This window comes from Numida meleagris, chromosome 1 (assembly GCF_002078875.1).
Source record: "Numida meleagris isolate 19003 breed g44 Domestic line chromosome 1, NumMel1.0, whole genome shotgun sequence".
Lineage (NCBI taxonomy): Eukaryota > Metazoa > Chordata > Aves > Galliformes > Numididae > Numida > Numida meleagris.
The window spans coordinates 156,331,893-156,350,651 of record NC_034409.1 but is presented as its reverse complement, the minus strand read 5'-3'; the positions used below and the strand labels follow the sequence as shown (position 1 = coordinate 156,350,651).

Sequence of the window (18,759 nt, the reverse complement as noted above, 5' to 3'; positions counted from 1 at the left end):
CTCTTCTCTCTCTCATTTTTCTTTAATTCAGAAATAATTTTCTGTCTTTCATAAAGGGATATTTCTGGTTTTTCTCCTAATTGTGAATTAAGAATTTCTAACAATTGCTATACAGACATTGTCAAGTACATGAAGTACTTATTCTGATATTTTTTCTTTCACATTTAGATTTCAAAAAGTGAGAAATACTACTTGTAAGCTTGTTGCATTTTCAACTCTAGGGAAATTGGTGCACTAGGCACATAGAATCAAGTTGAATCATTGGTGAAGTTGTTCTGAGTAATTGTGGTGTTGATACAATGAAATTTGTTGCAGTCAGACTAATGGCCTATGATTAGATGAATTACTGCTTCCCAGATATAGCATTTTGTTTTCAACAATGAAATGCTATTCCTACTTAGTCACTAATAATTGTGTCAATAGTTGCATTAATGAATAGGAAAAGCTTCCCATAATTATTTAAATTAAAATTAACTAATGATATTAACACTAGATATACTTACTGAATCAGAAAAAAAAAAAAGTTAAGTAATAGCTGAAGAGGGCCAGAGGATAGTGGTCAGTGGTGCACAGTCTAGTTGGAAACCAGTAACTAGTGGTGTACCCCAATGGTCAATAATAGGTCATATTTTACACCTTCACTAATGGTCTGAACTATGGCACAGAGTGTACTCTTGGCAAGTTAGCAGATGACACAAAATTGTGGGAAGTCGCTGTCTGAACCCTTTTTTTTTTTCTTCTTTGGTTCAAAGCTCACTTTCTGAGACATTTCTAAGACTGACTTATCTTGAAGGCGAGTGGTGAGTGTTGAGGCGAGTGGTGGGTGTCACAGTGTGGCAGTCAACATCACTCTGTGGACAGTTTTACATCTGAAAGCATTTCTTTAGATCTGTTTGCCTAAAGAAGGGAGTGCTCAGAAGTGTTTACTGGCAGAAGATCTGGCCTGTGACCAAATAACTCCAGCTTGGTACGGGAGACTGGGAGATAATACCATTGTATCCTGTGAAGGCACGATACAATTCGGCATCTCCCTGCTCCCTCTCGTCTGCTGGCCAGGCCCGGAAGATGGGAACAAAAGGAGTTCCTGATAAGATCCAAAAGCCAGAAGCTGTCACTCCAAAAGGAGCTGACTCAGCCACATTAGACTTATTTATAAATATGTTTGTCATGGGAAATATGTCATGAGAAAAGTCATCGTCATCAACCAAAGAACAACCTCTGACAACCCATCACTACTGAAGATCAGTGTCTGAACTGTGAACAATGGTGGACCCACGGCGGTGACTATCTCTCTTGCTTTCTACAAGGATTCCTTGCTTTTATTTTCTATCTCTTTTCTATTGCCCGTCTTCCCTTCTCCATCTCCCTAAGCGACTAGGATTTGTAATAAACTGGTCAGGCTAACATTTGACCCACTGTATCTTAATCTTGCCAACAGGTATACATATATTAAAAGAACATTCTCTCTCTCCTGTAATTGGAGCAAGACAGTTGCAGATACAGTAGAGGTTGTGATGTCATTCACAGAGACCTCAAAAGATGGGAGAAATGGGCTGACAAGAATCTCATGAAGTTCATCAAGGAGAAGTGGGGAAGAACAACCCCAAGTACCAGTACATGCTGAGGCCACACAGCTGGAAAGTAGCTTTTCAGAAAAAAGCCTTAAGGTCTTGGTGGAAACAAGGTTGAACATGAGTCACTATGTGCTTTCATCACTAAAAAGGCTAATGGCATCCTGGGCTACATTTTAGGGTAAGGAGTGCCAGAAGGTGGAAGGAAGTGACCCCTCTACTCGGCATTGGTGATGCTGCACCTGGAACACTGTGTCAAGTTCTGCGCTCCCCAATACAAGAGAGATGGAGCTACTGAAGAGATTCCAATTAAAAGTCACAAAGATTATGAAGGGAGTGGAGCTTTTCTCCTTAAAAAAAAAAGGCTGAGAAAGCTGGGACTCTTCAGTCTGGAGAAGAGGAGAATCAGGTGGTTGTTATCAATGTCTATAAAGATTTGAAGGAAGGGTACAAAGAAGACAGAATAAGGCTCTTTTCAGACACAGCCAATGATGGGACAAGAGGCAACAAGACACAGTAGCTTCACTTCAAACATTCGGATACCCTTTTCCCTTGTACACCGGCTCAGATTGCTCAGAGAGGTTGTAGAGTCTTGGAGGTCTTCAAAGATGTCTGGACATGGCCTTCAGTGATCTGGTCTTAGTGAACCTACTTGAGCAATGTGTTGGACCAAATGACCTCCAGTGTTCCTCCCAGTCTCAGTGATTCTGTGTGCTATCTGATCCAAATACACAACAGTGGTAATACTTACATCTAGAAAGATATGTAGCATAAATTATTTTTAATTGAGTTTGTCCTTTGTGGAATTAATAAATTAATATCTCAGATACATGGTTTGATTTTTGGGTTGCCCTCTGTGGAGCCAGGAGTTGGTCTTGATGATCCTGATGATTCTATTATTCTAATGCTAGATCAGGAAACTGAAATATCTGTTCCCTTTGTACTGCCTTTCCATTACAGAGATGAGGATAAACCCATTCTCAGAATTTGCAATTCAAGAATTTACTTCTTCAAGTATTAAAATTAATAATGGTCTTTCTTTAAAACTTGAATAGTAAATAATTTAAGGTAAGTGATTTTCATTTATTAAAGCTTACAAGTTAAATCCATGATTAGTGTAAAAATAAATTTATTACAAGAGATCAGCTCACAATAACATGATTGTTTTCAATATTTTTCACACACAAGAAAGGAAATTAAGAATTTAGCACCTTAAAGTTTTTTGGCAAGGTTTTATAATTGCTCATGACTTATCTTAAATAGGCCTGCCTAAGAATGTAGTCCTCTTAATGAGAGTGCATAAAACATCTTGAGATGTGGAATAATTACTAAAGGTAACTTGGAAATTAAATGTACATTAAATGTGCAGTATTGTTCACACATTAATGGTACAAAAACAGAGTGCATCTGGGTATGCAAGGAATCCACTCAACAGAAGTTCCCTAGGCAACCTTTGGTGGTGGCAACATCAGGGGAGCTCAGTGTACTGACTCTAAGAAAAAAGACACAGAGGGTGAAGCAGAGTGAAGACAGTGTGGTCAGGCTCTGTGATACCACTGCTTGAATGGGAACTTGATGTTACTATAGTGCTGATAGGCTGATAATTTCCACCCTGAGCCAACAGTTTGCAATTTTTTTTTTTTTTTTACAAAATACCATCTTTTGATTGATCTTTGCTTATTATCATTTCATTATACAAAAACATACCTCCATCCCAAAAGCTAGCCACCTCCAAGAGTCTATTCCATTAAAAATGAAGCGAGATAAGTTTACACCAATCATAACTAAGGTATGTATGACTAGAGTCATTCAAGCTCCACTTGAAAAATAAGAAATAGTAACAAAATGGCTTAACAGAGGGGTGGTGTCAGGGAAGATACTATCACAGATGAGTTTGGAGGATACCGCTGGCTTCTGTGACCAGGCTACAGGCTGGGACTCTCCTCTCTCTGCATAGGGATGCCTATTGGTTAAGATTTGCACACTCAGTTATGCCGAGTACTTCCCCTGGAAACTTAGAAATCTTTATAGAGTTATTCCATGATTTAACACAATGTTAAATACATGTGTATTATTCATATTCTTGGTTAACATCACATGCTGTACAGACTGTATTTATCACTGTCAATCTAAAAGAATCTGTAATCTGTTGTTTTAATAAACTTCACAATTCAAAGAACCATAGAATTGTAGAATCACCAAGGTTGGAAAAGACTTCCAAGATCATCCAGTCCAACCTTCCACCTATCACCAGTATTTACCACTTAGCCATGTCCCTCAGCACAACATGTAAATGTTTCTTGAACACCTCCAGTGTCAGTGACTCCACCACCTCCCTGGGCAGCTCATTTCAGTGCCTGACTGCTCTTTTGGAGAAGAATTTTTTCCTAATGTCCAACCTAAATCTCCCCTGAAGCAACTTGAGACCGTTCCCTCTAGTCCTATTGCTAGTTACATGGTAGAAGCAGCTGACCCCTAGCTGACTACAACCTCCCTTCAGGTGGTTGTGGAGAGGAATAAGGTCACCCCTGAGCCTCCTTTTCTTCAGACTGAACAATCCCTCAGCCGCTCCTCATAAGTCCTGTGCTACAGACCCCTCACCAGCTTTGTTGCACTTTTCTGTACATGCTCCAGGACCATAATGTCTTCCTTGTAGAGAGGGGCCCAAAACTGAACACGGTACTCGAGGTGAGGCCTCACTAGAGCTGAGTACGGAGTGATGATCACTTCCCTGCTCCTGCTGGCACCACCATTTCTGATACAAGCCAGGATGCCATTGGCCTTCTTGGCCACCTGGGCACACTGCTGGCTCACGTTCAGCTGAGTGTCAACCAGTACTCCCAGGTCCATTTCCTCTACACAGTCTTCCAACCACTCTGCCCCAAGCCTGTAGCATTGTCTGGGGTTGTTGTGTCCAAAGTGCAGGATCCAGCACTTGGACTAGTCGAACTTCATCCCACCGGCTTCAGCCCAGCTATCCAGCTAATTCAGCTTTGAGCGTTCTCATTGGGTATGGCCAGGAGTCATTGTGAGAGCCCACTCAAATAGAATTAGATGAATTGGACAGTGCACTATTTGTGAATCTGTAATTGTGATTGTACATATGCTGAATGCAACCAGAGTTACCATGCTGTATTGAGCATCACTCAGAATCTAAGCTCAGCTGCCTGCAGCCCCTCTGATATCTATCTGAGGACAAGTTGTAATGCAAGGGGCTTTATTTTCTTCCAGATTATATTTTCCTTTCATGAAACAGAAGATAAATGTTGAAAAATTTTCGACACAAAGTGAAACTCCATTTTTTCTGATCAACTCCCCAGAATACTTAAGAATACAAAATGCAAGCAGAGAAAAGAATGAATAAGTTAGCACCTTTATCTATTTTCAGTTACCTTTTTTCTTGTTATTTTTCCCCATATACCTCTGCACAGATAGTTTTAAAAGTTACCAATATAAAAATGGTAGCTGTCGCTGTAACATTTCCAGCTCTGTAAACAACTATTTTTCAGATTTCTCTATGTTTTCAAAATTCTGATTAATGAGAGTGATTTTTTACAACTTCTGGAGATTCTTACAGTTCTCCAAACCAAGATTCAATTTGATGCTGTTCATTATTAATACTATCCACCATATTTTGAGTTTTTACTGAACCTGGGGTAGAGGACGGGACTAGTGGCTGCTGTTGTTACTGAGGATCAAGTAACTTCATTTTTTTGGTTTTTATTTTGATTTTATTATTTCTATTATTTATTTATTTATTTATTTATTTATTTTTAACACTGTGGTGTCCTCCTAACTTGTATGTCTTGATCTGATTCTGATTCCTGAATTCAGTTTTTATTTGAAAGAATTTTGCTAGCTGGGCCTATTTGTTATTCCTTAATGGATTCTGACATTAGAATAACTATGCAAAAATATCTTTGCTATCTTTTCTGTGCTATTGTAAAACTCACTGAATATTTGTGATGACTTAAAGTGAAGAAAACAATTTTTCAAGCTTTCTTTGATGGACCATATTAACCAACAACCGTGCTCCATCAGTCTCTACAACTCTTACAGTAGTATCATGCACTTACTTAATTTTACATGCCACTTACAGTTTTCTTAACTGATGGTGCTAACCATTACAATGTCTTGCTTTCATCTGTCTTTTTAACTCTCAAGCTCAAGTAACAAGCTGGTAACTGCTGAACTCAGAATGGCATTGGCACCTGTTCTATATCTTTAACAAGGGAGTGCTTTTGAATTATAAAAGTACTCAGAGACAAAGATATTGGCACATTTTTTCAAAAAATATAAAGTAAATAAATAAATTATTAAAAAAAAAATAGTTAGGAACCTGACATTCTTCTTTTAGAAATAAAATGATCCATGAAGATAATATTAATGATTAAACAGTTCTGAAATGCACTTCTTCACATTTCAAAGACTAAGTAGGCATTCTGTAGAATTAAAAAAAGAAACATAAAGGAAATGTCAACAGTTAATGTTTTTTAGTTCCTTTTCAGAAATCTGTATAGTCATTCTTCATTAGTGGGAGAGTGTTTTCTCTGCAAAGAAATTGATCGCCTCCTGAGGATTTTATCAAAATGCAGATATAGGCCTACATCTGACCTCAGACTCACATGAGCAACTTTCTGTTGCATCAACAGACAACTCTGAAGACAAAGACCCAGATCTGACTTGCAGACAGGGCCCTTGACCCAAATACCTGACAATCTGCTTAAAGAACTGGAAATGAAGGATGAGAGACACAAGAATACATTGGAAAGCAGTGAAGCTTAAAGCACGTGCTTGAGTTGGAATGGTTTAGTTTTAAGTGTGTTTTTTTCATCATAAATTTTCTTTTTCCAACTGTTTATACTGTCATGGAGATTGATGTTTCACCACCTTTTGGAAAAGTATATTATTGCATAACTTCTATTTAGGTATATTTTACTGGAAAGGTCTGTTTTTAAGAGTCTTAAATTACAGAGTTGCTTAGAACTACAGAGTAATGTCCCTGGGGATACACAAAGACAAAAAGATGTTAAAAAAATCTGTGAAGAAATTACAATGAAAAAGAACACTGTAGATAAAACTGAATTAAAAAAAAAATAAAGGGAGCCAAAATAAATAAAGATGAATACTGCACTGATGATTCGTAAGCTCTAGGAAAGCCTTAGTAGGTGAACTGGTGTTCTTTCTCTTCATAATATTTTCTTGTAAGTAGATATAGTACTGTGATACTTTGCCACATTCAAATACCTTTCATATATATAAGTCAATATTTAGTCTTGTTGCATATGTACTAAATTTTTAAGTGTTTATATGAAAGAATAATAATCCTAGATGATGTCTTTGCAAATTATACTAGAACATAAAAACTGCTAGCACTTTCATAACATAAATTATGGTCAGACAATGTGGGAATAGTTAACAAAAATCTTAACACTGTCCTACTGAAATAAATGAGCTTTCCCCATTGACTACACTGCTGCTAGGCTGTTTTTCCACTAAGAGTATTTATGTATACGGACATGTAAGAAATATAGTGCCACTGTAAGGCAGCATTATTACTTTATCAGCATGACTTCTGTGATTTATAGGACACTTTGTCCTACTGCACAGAATGTGCATATGTCAGAGTGGAACCAGGAAAGCCCATAGTTTAAGAAAACTTTGACATTGCCAGAACAAACCCCTCCAATAAATAATGAAGTTCTAGCTCAGAATGCAACTAGAAAACTGTCAGCTATCACCTCTGGATTGTGGACCTGAGGATTATATGGCTTTCTATACTGTAATCCTTGTGTTCCTCTAAGGTAGCAGCAGAATCAAGAAAAGTATTATACTAAAATTGCTTTTATTTTTTGCTCTTTCTGTGTCTTTGTTCTGGAAAAAGTGTCACAATTTCAGTAGTGTTTAGTAAATGAAGGACAAACATATTTGTGCATACAAACACAAATAAAATCATATATAGGTATTCAGATAAGTAAAAATGTTTAAATCTTAAGAAAAAACAAGTTGCATATCTAGTGACGTGTATCACTTTACTTAGGCAAGAAATAGTGTTTTTCTTCTTCTAATAAATTACCGAAACATAAAGATATATATTTCCCGGGTTTTTTTCCTTTTTTTTTTTTTTTTTTTCCCCAGTTGCTGCGCAGTGCAACAACATTTGTATTAAACCAACAGGATATGATTGTAACACTGAAGTGTGTTTCACAATGCATATATATGAAAAAAAAGAGAGTTACAACTACTGCCTTAGAGTTGATATTATCTGACTTTTTGGAACTTAACTTTTTGGAACTTAACTATCAATTTATTTTCTTTGAATGTGTTTTTAGACTGGATTGTATTGCTTGGCACTTTTCAAATGATTCCGTACATTAATGATATGGTGGATGCTTGACTTCTATGACAAACAGTATTTAAAGCTGTTTAAGTATAGCACTGAAGGTCAAAACCTATGTATTTACAGAATGATTAGCTAAGGGAAAATTGACGGAAGAGACTCCACTGTTAGAGGAGGATGTTATATTTATTCTTTACAAAACTAACAATTAAATAAATGCATACTCCACTTAAAAAAAAAAAATCGTGGTCATACATATACTATGATACACTTTGCACAACTTTGCTGATTATCAGTGAGGAGTAGTCAGTTTCTCTTCTCAGGAAACATCAATGTCAAAATCCATATGTTCCCTGTAAATTCTAGTATTGCCAGTTCTGCCTTTTGCAGTGAGGGCACTCTTTTAGAATTTCAAACTACAGTGTATGACTTTTCTATACTCTAAAATGAACCACAAGAATTTCCTTCTAGTCTTGAAGGTCTTGTTCCAAAATAATCAGGTACAAAAGCAGTCCTCCATCTCTAATACTGTCTGAAAAGTGAAATTCCCCTTATCAGGATGAAGCCTACAGATGCGAAATAAGGGTCAATTTTAAAACTTTCTTCACTCATCAATAACCATTCTCAGAAAAATCTAATTAATGTGTCTAGGACCATCAGTATAAATCATTACCCACTAGCAGGTATCGGAGACTTGAAGTCTGGATCTGCATTTGTATGTACTATCAATAAGCTTTGAAGCTATACACTTAAGATTTTCAGCATTTTACTCTTCTGTCCAATCCTGCTTTCCTTATAAAGTCTGTAGCTAACCCTACTTGACAAAAGCTTAATTGACAATGTTCTTTTTCACTCCTAAGCATTTTTCCACACTCTTCATGCTAAAAAGGACTTAGATAAACTGCCTTTTTTTTTTACTGTGAATTCCTCACACTCCTGCACACATGAACTCTGGCAAGAGTACAGTAAAAGAAACTCTTCAAAGATGAAATACAACTGTTCTGTTTTCAGAAAAGATAAAACATGCATAAAAATATTAAAAAGATAAAAAATAAAGAAAATAAAATATAATAAATATAATAAATATAAAAATATAAAAATATAATAAAATAAAAAAGATAAAAATAGAATAATCTTATTTTTGAAATAATTTCTTTGACTTTACTTTCTGTTCATAAGGATATAAATATATAGGCATTTTACTTTTATGTGAACAAAGCATGAACACTTCAACATGAGACTAATTTAATTACACTGAAAATCCCCCAGATTTCTCACGAACCATCCTTATACTGAAACTTCAGAAGATCATTCAGAATGTGCTGAGACTATGTAGCTGTGGTGATTTAATTTCCACTCCTGCTCCTATCTGTGCACTTTTTTCAGATAGATGCTTTAGTTTATTAGACCAGAAAAAATATTTTTTATTTAAAAAAAAACACAAAACCATTATTCATAGGCTAACTTTCTGCCAGATTAATGAACTTAATCAGCTCATCATGAACTTAAGCAAGAAAAAAAAGCTAGCTATAATAAAAGAGAAGTAGAAGTGAGTATGGGAGAAAGGAGAAAGAAAGGTGACCTTCCATTCTGGTGAAATTCCACTACATGGGCTCAATTGTGTTATCTACAGCCACTTCTGGATAAGATAATATAAAGAGTGGAAATGTGAGGTTTTAGTGTAAAATTGCTTATGTCTCATTTTGTTCCTATATTAGGACTTAGTGAACCCAGAAATATCTTTAAATCATATCAGCACAACCAAATTACTAATTTAAAATATATGTTTACTTCAGTTATCTAAGACTAACTTTTTCACACCCAGGGACACCACTTGTGACTGGTCTCTACTTACATATAGAGCCATTGACAACAACAGTCTGACTGTGACCATCCAACCATTATTTATCCGACAAATAGTCCGCCTTTCAAAACCATGTCTCTCTCTAATTTAGAGATAAGGATGTAGTGTAGGACCCATCAAAGACCATGTCATTTTAAAGGGTTGATGTGTGCCTTAGTCTCAATTATGCTGAGAACACCTGTGCTCAAATAACATGAGTAATTCCAATTTTAAAAAGTAGGCAACATCCACTTAAATTTAAGCTGACATAAATACTATATACACCATTAAAAATGCTTTATACCAATAGAGCATTTAAATACAATAACCAAAATTGTAAGATAATCTGTAGGGCTAGGTAATTTCTAATTTATTCAATGCTAAAATATTAACAGTCTTTCTTCATTTGGAATATGGACAAGGGGAAATGGCAATAAACTGGAGCATGGGAAATTCCACACCAATATGTGAAAGAACTTCACAGTGAGGGTGATGGAACCCTGGAACAGGCTGCCCAGGGAAGTTGTGGAGTCTCCTTTTCTGGAGATATTCAAGACCCATCTGGATGCCTACCTGTGCAGCCTGCTGTAGGCAGCCTGCTTTGGCAGAGGGGTTGGACTTGATAATCTCTGGAGGTCCATTCCAACCCCTAGAATTCTGTGATTCTGTGAATATTAAAGAACTTTATGAAAATGTTTCTTTCACTGGATGTTACATAAGTAATTGTAAAGCACAGTGTCATTCCTTACTGTTACTTCTTGTTTCACATAATATTAATTAATTCTTTCAATAAATATATTAAAACCATTTATTTCTGGAGGTAAAATTACTTTGCTATTTCATCTCTCCTGTAAGCTTAATGTAAATATATAAAAAAACTAACATTGAAAACTTGAGTTTTCTGTTGAGTTAGTTGTGTATTATTTTAGAGCAAATTCAGTTTTAATGTTTAAGCTCCAGTTTGTAGTGCATTACTTGTTAAATAATTTATTAATGCTATGTCTTTGTAGGAAAATAGCAATTTCTTTAAGCAGTGGGAAGTTATGTGATATGAATCTCCTTTTTAGTCATAAGCTGCATTGATATTTCAGTCTTTTTAATACGGAAATTTGTTGCACTCATGTGGCAAAGTTTTCATAGTAGGGTGTTGCAAGGGTGGCCTCTTTGAAAAGAGTTGAGAATCTGCTCCATTTTAGATAATAGCCAGTTCTAGTCATTTCCAAAAGGGACCCACTTCTGGCCAGAGCTGAGTCAATGAGGGATGCCAATTGCACCTCTGTGAGAGCAGAATTAAGAATGGATGAAAAATATTGTATAAAAGCTGGGAGAGCAGTGAGAAAATGCGGAAAGAAACAACTCTGCAGACATCAACCTCATTTAAGAAGGATAGGGAGGAGGTGCTCCAGGTGCTACAGCAGAAGTTCCCTGTAGCCCATGGAGAGAGCCATGGTAAAGCAAGCTGTTTCACTGCAGCTCATGGGGCATCACTTGGAGTAGATTTCTACATGTAGCCATGGAGGAGTCCACAGCGCAGCAGACAGATGTGGCCTGAAGCAGACTGCAACCAATTGAGAGTCCCTGCAGGAGCAGACCCAGACCAGAGCTGTAGCCAGGGAACCTATGCTGGAGTAGTCCACATCTGAAAGATACGGACTCATGTTGGAGCAGTGCATAAAGAACTGCAGTCTGTGGGAATCCCACATAGAATCAATTTGGGAAGGATGGCATCCCGTAGGAGGGACCTCACTCTCATTAGCTGAGCATCGGTCAGTGGGTAGTGAGCAATTGCTTGTGCATAACTGGTAATGTATATATACATATACATAACTGTCATAACTATTATCCTTTTTTTTCCTCTTTCTTTTCTCTATCTTAGTAAATTGTTTTTATCTCAGTCTATGAGTTCTACTTCTTCAGGCTGTTTGATCATAAAATACTTGTGCTCAATGCCTTTCCCTAATGAAAATATCTATGTAGTATTTAGTAAAAGAGAATAAACATTGATCTATTGAATATATTGAATATCAATTCACACAATAGAGATTATGATGGTAAATACTACTGATGTTTACTCAATTAATAAGTAGTAGTAGCATTATTATACTATTATACTATTGTCATGGTTTTATGATTTTTGGTTATTGGTACTCCACATCATAACATCATGTAATGAATGTACCTGGTTCTCAGAAGAGAAGGACTACTACATTCCCCACGGTACTTTGCTCCTCTGTTACCATTTTCCAGCCGGAGGGAAAAGATAAAAGTTCGCAGTACAAAAACTTGCAGATCACGAGACCTCGTCCCTTTTCCCGCCATCTCTCGTCTTGGCAGCACCTCGCTCTCCAGCCGTCTTATCGTCGGTAGTAGAGTAAGGCCTACCTTGATTTTGGGACATTCTCTCTCTCTGTATTGGATTTATCAGCTTAAATTGTAATTATATTGTATTATAGTGTGTTGTTTTGCATTCCAATATTTTATTTAGTAAATTAGTTTGTTTCTCCTCAGATTGTTGTCGCTGTTCTTTGCTCTCAGTGCCATCTCCTTACCCTTTTCCCTTTTTCCCAGGGCGTGGACCCGTGGATCCCCCATCCCCTTCGTCACGGAACCGGGCCGAACGCCCGTAAACCGTTGACAACTATTAATAAATAATAGTAGCATTACAGTTTCGCGTATTCCTCTTAAAAAGAAAAAAGGCAAAATGCCTACCAAGTCTCTTCCAATAGTGTTACATTCTGAGTTGTTATATCTAGTTTTAATTTCAAGCTAATTATTCAACACAATTGTTCCATTCTATTAGTAGGTGTAAATAAATTCATTTCAGACTTTTTAATATAAAAGAAATCATAATAACTAAGGTTACTATCTAAAGAATATTTATATCAACACGAAAAGCCCCTGTATGATTAAAATACTGTTCTGAATAACAAAATAACAATCTGAATTTGGACTATGTCTCTTCCATTATACTGAACTAAACTTCATGTGTCTACATATCTATCTCTGAGGGCTGCTCTGAAAATAATGCCTCCTATGTAATTATTTTGCCCACAATATCTGAGGCAGATAATGGTCATCTGGCAGTAGAGGCTGAACATTCCCCCTGGTATTCTGTTACATTTTCTTGCCACGTGACATATGGCAGCAGAGGGGCAGACTAACAGAGTGAGCTATTTTCAGCAGCGGTGACCGTGACATGAAAGATAAGACTTGTTCTGGACAGCAGTGCAGATTTTTTACAAGTGTGGTATGCAGGATTTGTTCATCGCTGGTGAAAATACGTAGCTAATAGTGGGGATTATGCTGGAAAAACAATGTTTTGTAATTGAGAATTTGTTCAATCAAATAGTGTTATAGTGCTCTTAGTATTTTAGTTTCCATGGAAATAAATAGGAGGCATTACTTTTGGAGTGACCTACATATATATCTAAATGACTATGTATATATGTGTGTATAATCAATAACAAAATAAAATAGTATTGAAATATCCGTTGCCTTTGTAGAGTCTTGCTGCTTCTGTCACGTCAAAATAAATAATTCTGTAAATATTTATTGCATTTGCTCTCTTAATTTCTCTATCCAGTATTTTTGTCTCCTTCGTTATCTTTGTTGTAACCTACACACTTCTGAAATAGTACGTTACTCATTTTAGTATCGTGATTTAATAAGAATGTTAGATGACTACTGAAAAACATCAGTGATGTGTATAGATATAAACTCTTATTTAAAGAGTATAAACATGGCTTAAGATATCTTTTAGAAACAAACTTACATGAAAAGTTTATCAGCATTATAATTCTATTACAAAAACATTTCCTTAATCTAGCTTTTGATCTATGATTTTACATTCTCAGTGGCAAATTTGTCTAATTTATTCTCATTATCTTAGTTATTTTAACATTACTATAGGCATTTTCTTTGTAATTTAACTTAGTATGATTTTAATTTCAATCATGACTTTTTCCATATAATACAGCTTTTATCCTAGATGAGAATAATTTTTCAGCTAGCAAAAATTCTTTTATTGTTTGTTTCACTAAATACTCATTCATGCTCATATATAATTAAAATTTCATTCTAATTTCTGCTCTGTAGAAAACAAGTTCATTTCATACTCAATAGATAAATATATACGTTGTGTGGTCCAGTTTTTTGAGTGGATTCTTCATTCCAAAGCAACGAAAGCCAAATACATATTTGCGTATGTAAATACCTTTGTGTGGGTGTATATGTACGAACAGACATTTTGAAATAGGTACCATATGTCAAACAACTACATTTTCTATCATTATTCAAAATCTGGAACACTAAGAAATATTTACTGAAGATTTTTAAAATATTCTAGTTTTCCTCCTTCATTTAAAATCCTGTGAATGGATACATATATATGTGCATACAGATAACTTTAATAAAAGTTGTATGACAGGATTTAAATGGCCCCAAGAAATGAAAAGACCAGATCCGTAAAAACATTTAATATAAGATATGTAAAGGCACTGCTTAGCTTGTTGTCTGAAATACTGTTTACAAAAGTTAACTGGGACAGGAAGCTCTTCATGACATGAAAGGAAATAGTTTGAACGTAACCATGTGTTCACAACTGCCTTCTGCTTGCTTTTTCCTCTGATCATGTGCTGCAAATAGCCAGGATGGAATCAGAATACTTGTTGAAATGACATCTGAGCTAGTGTGGATGTTCTTTTACTGAATGACTAATCAACAATAAATAGTTTTTGAAACACTGAGATGTAAGTACCTGTGTGAGGCTGACATTCTTCCCAATGAGTTACGTGTCTAAAGTTGAAAATGCTTGAAATGAAGCTGAAAAAGTCAGAGAAAGATTTAGGATTTAGTATTATAAAATATTAACTTGATTTCATTGCACTACTCTCAAATCATGTTTGTCACAAATATCACATTTAAAAAAAAAAAAAAGAAAAGAAAGAAAAAGAACAGTTCCAAACAGTTCTAGCAAGTGTTGGAAGAAAGCTTTTAAGTTTCTCTAACCTGATCATAGCAATTACTAACAGTCAGTTAAGCTCAGATATTTCTCTACCTGCTACAATTTTGTATTGACTTTCAGAAGAGGTTATGAAAGACTCTAGTAACTGAATTTCCTATTTTTGATTTAGCCACAGTATATATCATTTTACTGAATTCTCAAGGAGGATCATGGATGTCTCTTTTAAGTAGCTTTGAATTGCAGGAGGTAATTGTCACTGACAGAGTTCTATTTGCTCACGGAGATAGTAAAGATGTTCTTGGAGGCCATGTTGTCTTGGTCTCTCTCTGAAATTTGTTAAGGTCCCAGACTGAGACAGAGAGATCTAGATAAGTAAGTCCCATAGTTGGGACTTGTATGGGACTAGTACCAATATTTCAGGAAATTTAAGAAATGGTTGGAACTGAAGACACAGGTGCTCTGTGGCAACACTGTACCTTTTCAGGGGAAGATGGTAAAGAAGCAGACCAAGAACTAAAATTTAACAGTCTCCTTTTTTAAAGACTTTACACAGATAGATATAGACAGATTTAAAAACCTATTCTGCCTTCTCTGGAGCATTGCTTAGGCTCAGGAAAATATGTGGTTGTTTTTTTGATTTCCTCAGCCATTGTATTGAAGCAACTTCTCTTCCTTCAAGTCTGTATGTATCTCCATTAACTCTATCTGTATGAATCTCTGAAGTTTCCACCTTATCTTTCTGTGTTCTTTGAAATCCAGAGTTTCGTATTTATCTTCTGCTTGGAGATGCTTCTGTTCTCAGGCTCCCTTTCCAGTAGGAATATTCTTGCTTCAGTCACCTAATTGTCAATTTCTACTTGAAAATCATTAATAGAGTAAGTCTGTAAGGGACATATGAAATTCAAGGCAGGTTTTGTCAACACTGCAACATTGGTATAGAAATATTTCTACAATACAGTAATTTTATAACTTTATTAATCAGAGTATGGATTCATCAGATTCCCCAAAATGTCATGAAGATATTATCCAGAAAAGCCCTTTCAGCTAAGTATTAAGTCATTTTCTCTTAAAAAAAAAAAAAAAAATTGTGCAAGAGGAACAATACAGTTTGTGAATACAGAAAGCAATGAAGAGGAGAATACCTTAGAAACAGTTTATGCTATCAGAGAACAAATGCAAAAGGGGGAAGTGTGCAGCAAAGCTGAATCCCCTTTGAGTTTGCTGATGAAAGAATATACTGTATGGTCTGACTGCATAACAAATCCAAATTTGTGTCTAGGAATAAAAAGGGGGAGGGGAATAAACAAGTGGGAACCATAGATTCCTGACAGAATCTTGGGTAGACAGCATAAAATGCAATGCTAAACAGATTAGCATATGATGGAATATCTTCACATCTTCTGTTGGTGGCATAAGAAGAGAAGGGTTGCAGAAAAAAAGTGCCATATGTACATGCACTTTATTCCTGTGAAGTTACATTCTCTAGCCAGTCTATAAATGTTTGAAGTATCAAAACGCTTATTTAGAGAACCCAATCTGGCCTGTATGTCTGCAGTAACTATGTGTTGAAGAACTAGTGGATCCACAAAACGAAATGTGCTGGCAGGAAATTATGACAAATAAGAGAAAGCGGGGAGGAGTGTCTTTGCTATAATGCTGTTCTAATGTTTTATTCCTCTGTAGTACTGCCTCTTTCTTTGTAGCCTGACTGTCCTTTTCAGTCAAAAAATCACAAGCAGACCTTTTGGAGAGCACTTAAACAAACTGAATTTTTATAATTCCACATGTCCTGATGGTTCAGACCCGCAATTGCTGAGGACAGTGGTTGATCACATTGCAAGGCCATTCTCAATTACCTTGGAACAGTCATGATCACTAGGAGAGGTTCCTGAAGACTGGAAAAGACTAAATATCACTGCTATCTTCAAGGGCAAAAAGGAAGATCAGGAGAATTACAAAAGGGGGAATTTTATTACAGGCCCTGGAAAGGTGATGGAGAAAATTCTCCTGCAAAGTGTTTCCAAACACATGGATAAAAAGGTAATCAGAATAGTCAGCAGTTATGAAAGAGAAATCATGCTCAATCTGATAAGTTTTTCAATGTGGTGACTAACTTGGTGGATGAGCAGTGGATGTTGTTTCCCTCAACTTTATTATAGCTTTTAACAATGTCTGCCATGATACTCTCATAGACAAGTTGTCACGGTATTGTCTAAGGGTCTGCGTCCGTGACAAGGGGGGGACAGGCCCAAAAGAAAAAAAAACGAGAAGAGAGGAAGGAAAGAAAAAAAAATCGCCGGCGACAAGAGCCAGCCCCCGGGCGGTCCGGCGGCTAAAGCGGCAGAGAAGCCGCGGAGCCGCAACCTGGGAAGAGGGGGACCCGTAGACGGATCTAACACAAAAAAACAGCGGCACCGATCTGAGGAGGAACAACTAATTTTACTAAATATATCAAAATGAGGCTAGTAGAATTATGATAGAGGGTTTACAGGCTGAAAATCTTACACAGTAAAATGCAGGAGGACCACGTGCTTTCTCCGCCAGGCTGGGAAGAACAGACCCCGCGTCTCCCACGTGGCTTCACCACCCCCTCTACCGCAAAGACCCCTGGGGAGTGCACCTCCTCCCCTCCCCCTCAGAGGGCCACACCAAAAAAGGCAGTTTACAGTAACCGGGGAATTAACCCTTTAACTGCCCGTACCTTACATGATGTAATGATGTGGAATACCGACAACAAAAAAATCACAAAACCATAACACAAGTTGATGAAATACAAGTTAGATAAGCAGGCAGTAAGGTGGACTGAAAACTGATTTAAGGTCCATACCCCTAAGTTAGTTTTAAATTTTACAGTAAGGTGTTAGTTTATGATCAGTGGCACATATTCCAGCAGGATACAAATCATCAGTGGTGTAACCAAGGGCTTATTACTGACATTCAGTAATACTGCTCGGCATCTTAATTAGTGACCAGGATGCTGGAACTGAAGCACCTTCAGCAAGTTTGCAGCTGATACAAAAGAAGGAGGAATGAAGGATACACCAGGGGGTTGTGTTGCTATTTAGAGAGATTTCTAGAGGCTGGAGAAGCTATTTGACAGCAACATTATGCAGTTCATAGAATGGCCTGGGTTGAAAAGGACCTCAAAGATCATCTAGTCTCAACCCCCCTGCTAAGTGTAGGGTTGCCAACCACTAGAGCAGGCTGCCCAGAGTCACATCCAGTCTGGCTTTGAATGCCTCCAAGGACGGAGCATCCACAGCCTCCTTGGGCAACCTGTTCCAGTGCGTCACCACCCTCTGTGTGAAAAACTTCCTCCTAATATCTAACCTAAATCTCCCCTGTCTCAGCTTAAAACCATTCCCTCTTGTCCTATCGCTATCCACCCTCGTGAACAATCATTCCCCCTCCTGTTTATACACTCCCTTCAAGTATTGACAGGCCACAGTGAGGTCTCCCCGGAGCCTTCTCTTCTCCAAGCTAAACAAGCCCAGTTCCCTCAACCTTTCCTCATAGGAGAGGTGCTCCAGCCCTCTGATCTTCTTGGTCACTCTCCTCTGAACTCGTTCCAAGAGCCCCACATCTTTCTTGCTCTGGGGGCCCCAGGCCTGGATGCAGTACTCCAGATGGGGCCTCACAAGAGCCAAGGGGGACCACCACCTCCCTCTCCCTGCTGGCCACTCCTCTTTTAATGCAGCCCAGAACACATTTGGCCTTCCAGGCTGTGAGCGCACACTGCTGGCTCATGTCCAGCTTCTCATCCATCAGGATCCCCAAGTCCCCCTCTGCAGGGCTGCTCTCGAGGGGAGTTCAACAAGGGGAAATGCAAAGTCCTGTGCAGGTACATGTGTGAACACAAGCAGGTGAAAAGCAGCTCTGTAGAGAAAAACCTGAGGTACTGGTGGACAGAAAGCTAACTATGACCTAGCAACAATTTCCTGAGGCACAAAAGGCAGGGGACTGATACTAGATGGTCTGAAGATGTTTCTTTCAAACTGAAAAATTCTGTAATTCTTCAGTTACTTGAAGCTATCAAAATTAT

At 37.3% G+C, this 18,759-nt stretch overlaps 1 long non-coding RNA gene across 1 annotated transcript in view; it reads right to left on the bottom strand.

Moving 5' to 3' along the window:
* The window catches only part of LOC110408676, a 27,737-nt gene extending 10,476 nt beyond the window's left edge, over window positions 1-17,261 (bottom strand). Inside the window, exons 1-2 of the long non-coding RNA XR_002444486.1 lie at window positions 17,223-17,261; window positions 14,511-14,575 (exon numbers count right to left, since the gene is read on the bottom strand). This is a non-coding gene — a long non-coding RNA (uncharacterized LOC110408676). The remainder of the gene's footprint in view (window positions 1-14,510; window positions 14,576-17,222) is intronic.